At 38.3% G+C, this 6,102-nt stretch overlaps 1 long non-coding RNA gene across 1 annotated transcript; it reads right to left on the bottom strand.

Moving 5' to 3' along the window:
* Positions 1-248: 248 nt before the first annotated feature.
* LOC138880666 (uncharacterized) lies at positions 249-823 on the bottom strand. Its single transcript, XR_011403352.1, has 3 exons — positions 671-823; positions 532-585; positions 249-463 (listed from the first exon to the last, which is right to left on the bottom strand). It is a non-coding gene; the product is annotated as an uncharacterized lncRNA (long non-coding RNA).
* Between the last annotated feature and the right edge of the window lie 5,279 nt (positions 824-6,102).

Raw genomic sequence — 6,102 nt, forward strand, 5'->3', positions numbered from 1 at the left:
AACTGAGGATGGAGCATTGGCGTGTATGTGTTTAGTGTCATTTTCATATGTCATGTATTTTTATTATGTTGGCCTGTTATGTTTGTGTTTGTGTTGTAGTAATGTTTTCCTTGTTTGTTGTACTAAATTTTATTTTAATTTAAGTGGAAGTTAAGTTTAAGTTGTTGTGTTACTATACCAAATACTATAAAACGAAATGAGAACTAAAAAAAGTAACTGTCATATTCGATTAAATATTGTTGTTAATGTATACAAAAATATTATTTACACCAAAAAAACATAAAAATGGAAGACCGAATCAATGTGTCCCGCATCCGGTGTGTCTCAAAGTAGCCGTTGGCCTGAGGCGCATCCCCTGCCGCCCGGGTACGCTATCAGGATCATCATCATCAAGTCGTCTCCTTATGGCCGGATGCGGCACAGGATGACATGTATCGGTGGTGCTGTCAGGTCCAGTAGAAGGCTACATAATAATATCAAACTTAGTATAGAAAACTACATAACAATTCACAAAAATTTATATTGTCTTACCATAATCGTGTCTGGATCCTGAATGTAGTCATCTGTCGCAGCATCGCATGAAGCCTAAAAAAGTAAATTAATAAAGTTAAAGAAAATAAATAAGTTATAGTAAAAACAGTAATAAAATTTAATACTAATAAACTCATACCTGCGCATGTGATGAGCTGCCATAACTCAGTCGGTGCCCACTATCAAAATCTCGGATCGGTCGAGACTCATCAGTGGTAAACGGGCCAGGGAAATATCTACCCAACTCCACTCCTTGAAAATCCGAGCCCGTGATCAAGAATTGACCCGATGGGGTCACCTGCGACGTCCATGGAGTGTCATAAATGCCAAGGCTGTAAGACGGCATGTCGGTCTCATGTATGCCACCTCCCATATCAGCAACAACATCATCAGCAGGAGCCTCAAAGCCCCCTTGCTGGGGACCTCCTCACCGCCCACGACCACGTCGTCCAGCACCAGCAGGTCGTCGTGGAGCAGCAGCAGCTCGTCGGCCACCACCCCGTGGCATACCACGACCTCGCTGGTACGTGGCTGGGTCAACATAATCTGGCTGGTGTGCCAAACGCTGATCCGATCGGCCTCGCTGCAGTGTCTGGGCAGCCACATCCATTAAGCGACGACTATAGTCCTGCATGATCACAGGATCGTGGACATAACTCTGCATCTGCTGCCCCATACGATATACGGTATGCAATCCAATCGCCTGCACAATTTTTTTAAATATAAACTACGTATTTGACTAGAAATTACTATTAATGTAATTGATAATAACAGAAAACATACCAAAGCCTCATGTCTCCCGGCGTATGAGACGTACCGACCATCTATCTGATGAACTGGGTTCCCGATAAAAAGTCGGAAAACAGTGCGGTACCATGCCATATAAACTTCGATAGGAAAGTGTTGCGGAGCTGGGGTCAAGTCCCCTCGGCTGTCCCAAATACCCAACTGCGCTGTCAGCCAATCAATAAATGTGTCGTCCACTCTCATCCGATCATCCCTCTCATAATGTAAAGGATCCTATGCAGGCCGAGTCGGTATAGACTGCGGAAATCCAAACTGACGAAATACTCGCTCTGAGGCATGATGCTCAACAATATCGAGGCACGTGAGAGGGACGGAAGCCCTCCAAATATGGCGACCGTGCGTGCAATACGCTGGCAGGGTACCTATCAGCTCTTCGCTGTACGGCTTCCAGATGAACTATCAAATAATAACACAAATCGTTAGTATGCGCAACACCTAGTTAAACAATAATTGGTAAGTTTAGTTAGATATTCACCTGTGCATCCTCCAGAAAATCCAACACATCCCTACAGAAGGGGAGATTATGATGGCCATGATACTCTCGTGCAAGTCTACGACGCAATACCCACCTACAAGCTAGAGGGAGATCAGGAATATGTACATTAGCCGGTAGCTGTGGTAGAGGTGGCCGAAGTTGCAGAAATCGCTCCCACACCCAAACCTAAAACACAAAGTTGACGTAAAGATTAACAATAACTAGATAGAATTGTAACTAAACGACAAATTATTTGAATAAGTTGTCACCTGTAGAAGTGGCAGAAAGCCAGAAACGTCTCTCTGTGTGCCCATGGATGCCCGGCACATCTGCCTGTACAAAAAAGATAGGACAGCACCACCCCAGCTGTAGCTGACTGTATCATCGAAGTCCGCAATATGATGTAGAAAACGGAGGCTCACTAGGTTCCCCGAAGTGTTCGAGAACAAGACCCCCCAAATAGAAGGAGCAACAACAGCCTCGTATATTGCTCCACATCCACCTCCGCTGAGTCGTCGGTGATAGTATCGTGGATCTGCACCAAGTGGTCTCTAATGGGGACCAACTGCATACGACTGCTCCCAATTGCTACATCTGGGTCCTCGGATCTGAAGCCCGTGAGCCTGTGCAACATATCCATATATGAAGCCCGATTAAAATATCTCATATTCCCAGGCAGTAAAACTGGCAAGTCATCGGTGGACAGGCCATATAAAATCTCGACGTCCTGGAGTGTGATGGTGGCTTCGCCGATGGGCAGATTCCGGTCGCCACCGCTCAATCAACGCCGTGATCAAAGCATAGTCGAGCTGTATCTGGCCAATGCTAATGATCCTATAAAATCCCATCTCCTCTAGGTGATGGACCACACGGGGATGTAGAACGCGGGGAGGAGTCAAAAACTCCCACAATAAATCCACTCTCCTGCCCCGAAAAGTCTGCGTAAACAACTCTCCCCCCATATATGCTCGGATCTATGCTGGGGCTGTAGGGGTAGTAGCTCCGACGTCCGAGGGCCGGGATGTATAGGTGCATCCATGTCGTCAACTGCAAATTCATAATTTTTAATAACTATCATTAAAATTTATGTGTTTTTTTATAATTTAAATTCATATTTTTTAACAACTTAATTGTAAAAATTATATATATACTTATGGGTTTCGTGCTAAATTTTCTGAGGCCCAGTGGTACCAAACTATCAGTAATAATTTTATGTTTTTTTAATAATTTTTATTCATATTTTTTAATAACTTAATTGTAAAAGTTATATATATATATATATATATATATATATAATTTTTATAATTATGGGTTTCGTGCTAGATTTTCTGAAGCTCAGTGGTACCAAACTATCATTAATAATTTTATATTTTTTTAATAATTTTTATTCATATTTATTTAATAACTTAATTGTAAAAATAATATATATATATATATATATATATATAATTTTTATAATTATGGGTTTCGTGCTAGATTTTCTGAAGCTCAGTGGTACCAAACTATCATTAATAATTTTATGTTTTTTTAATAATTTTTATTCATATTTATTTAATAACTTAATTGTAAAAATAATATATATATATATATATATATATATATATATATATATATATATATATATATTATAATTATGGGTTTCGTGCTAGATTTTCTGAAGCTCAGTGGTACCAAACTATAAAGATCTACATTTTACTACGCTAAAAAATAATCTAGAATAAACGGCATAAAAACACATAAATATATATGAGGATATTAACAAACACATTTTTAGACTAATTTACATATTTTTATACAACACTAAAATTAAATCCGGATAAAATTTAACATGCTAGTTTCGGAAAAAATAAACACAAACCGAAATAGAACACATACAAATCAAGTAATATGCATTGTTATAAAAGTTTCAACTTAAAATAAATCGAAATACCTCGATTTAGAATTTTCGGAATGTAAATAGATCGAAATTTTGACTCCGGAAGAGTGAATCCACAATAACACGAAGCTCTACTCGACAGTGGGACCACCAATATTCAACTTTTATGTGACGGGGGGACCCAATTTTTTTTTTTTTTTTTAAATTTGGGCAGAATTGGTGGGGGAGGGGGACCAGAAGGGAGTAAGAAATGAGAAATGAGGGAGAAGGAACGAAGAAGAAGAAGACGGAGGATTTGTATTAAGGGGTATAGCGCCACTATTAATGGCGCTATGTGTGATGGTAATAAGGGTATAGCGCCACTATTAATGGCGCTATGTAAGGTGTGTCAGTATAGCGCCACAAATAGTGGTGCTATACATTAACGGTGCAGTTAACGTTACTGTATAGCGCCACTATTTGTGGCGTTATATATAGTTTGGTAACTTTTTTTTTAACACTTATTTGCGTATTTTAAGTAAAAAAAACCACATTTTGGTTCCGGATTCCTCTCCTCGCCCCTCGGTACAAATGGAATCTTTAACAATGAATCTTGTTCTCGCTCTTTCACTTTTTTTTTTGTTATTTTTTGTTTGAGGTTAACTTATGCACATCGCCAATTAAATATATTTACATTATTAAATCATTTGAACAATAATAAATAAGTTGTAAATGGAATATTTTCTCAAATTTGAATTTCCAATAAATGAGATTTTGGTTAGTCTCGAGGGAGATTCACTAGGAAAAACATGAGGGAATTCCTAATTATATTTTGTATATCACTTGACTACTTGAATATAATTATGATAAGTTCATTGTTTATTATTACCATTAACATTGACCAAGCTGTACTTGGGCATTGGGATATTCTTCTTAAATATGAGTTGGCAATAAGTCAAATTTTGATTAGTGATGAGAGAGATTCATGGGTATTCGGGATCAAAGAAGAGTGTAAACATCCAAATTTAAACGGATCAAGCACATACCAAATTTGGATTAAATGCTAAATTCAAGACACTATAAGACGATTATTGAAACCTTAGGAGTGCATTAGAGTTGCTTGGAGGTTACTCTATCCGAAACCTTAATTCACACCTTTAAAGGGGTTACATATTCCCTTTGAAAGCATCTCGAAAATGGAGATTATCTCGAATATTCCATAAACTCACGGTATACTCACAAAGAGATCAAATGTGGCAGAATAATTCTTGATAATCAAATACTTCAAGAAGATCCACAACATACTTTCATGGATATCAGATACATCCAAGTGAGTGCGCATCATCCTACATTTGAGAACCACGCTGCTCTAGCCATCGAATCACAGAGATAACCAGGAGAGGAGAATCAAGGGAAAAATAAAATTGTACTTACAATTGATTAATAAATTTTTTTTTTCTTCATATTTGTTATTTGATTGAAGTAAATTTTGTAAACTAAGAAATTTTGTTGCAAATAAATTGGCACGCCCGGTGAGACTAGTTCTACCCTTCATCTATTCCTCCTACAAATTGAAAACTACAAGCTTAAAAATCATACGCTGCGATGGTGGGGTACTTCAAGTCTCGCTGTCAAGTTTCGGCAAGCCTACACACTGACAAAACTTGAAGTATGGAGCATTTATAGACATCGAAATTTTAATGAATCAAGCTCATACGAATTTTGGGCTAAAACCTAAACTCAAGATACTACAAGATGACTCTTGAAACCTTAGTAGTTCATTTTGTGTCATCAGGAAGTTGGTGAAGATTCCTTTCTTGGCGAGAAATTTTTTGAATCGTTCTGAATAGTTTTTTATGCTTGATAAGACGCACGTCTCCTCGCATTTAATACTATGAACATATGTTACCCCATGATTTAGCACTATTTTCACTGGTTCTTGAGGTAATCATGACCACGATTTTAGCTGACTATACCTTTACTTATACGCCTCATTCTTCTTCTTTCACTTCTAACAACTTCATAAGCTTTCCTAACCTCTTTGCGCTTAGCTTCCTTCTGCTTTCATCTCTCTCTGATCTTCTTCAAAAAGCCATATCACCACCTTATTATTATGTCTTCCCCTACTAAATCTTCCAAGAACTCTGGTTTTCTCTTCGGTGGAGGCCCAAAGAGGAGCAAAGATAAGGAAGTTGATGTTGATATTGATGTTGATCCTCCCACGGTGAGCACCATCATACCTAAACATCTGAACAATGCCAAAGATTTCGAAGAGAAGTTCCCCACTTCAAACCCTCGAACTTGAATTATTCGTAAATATATTTCTTCTATTCGCTCTTCCAGTATTCCTGCTGTGAAAGAGGACTGTGACTGCCACGCCCTAAATATTATTTCTCCTGACCTGGTGGAGCGGATAACCTTCACTAAGAAGGGT

This window comes from Nicotiana sylvestris, chromosome 11 (assembly GCF_000393655.2).
Source record: "Nicotiana sylvestris chromosome 11, ASM39365v2, whole genome shotgun sequence".
Taxonomy (NCBI): domain Eukaryota; kingdom Viridiplantae; phylum Streptophyta; class Magnoliopsida; order Solanales; family Solanaceae; genus Nicotiana; species Nicotiana sylvestris.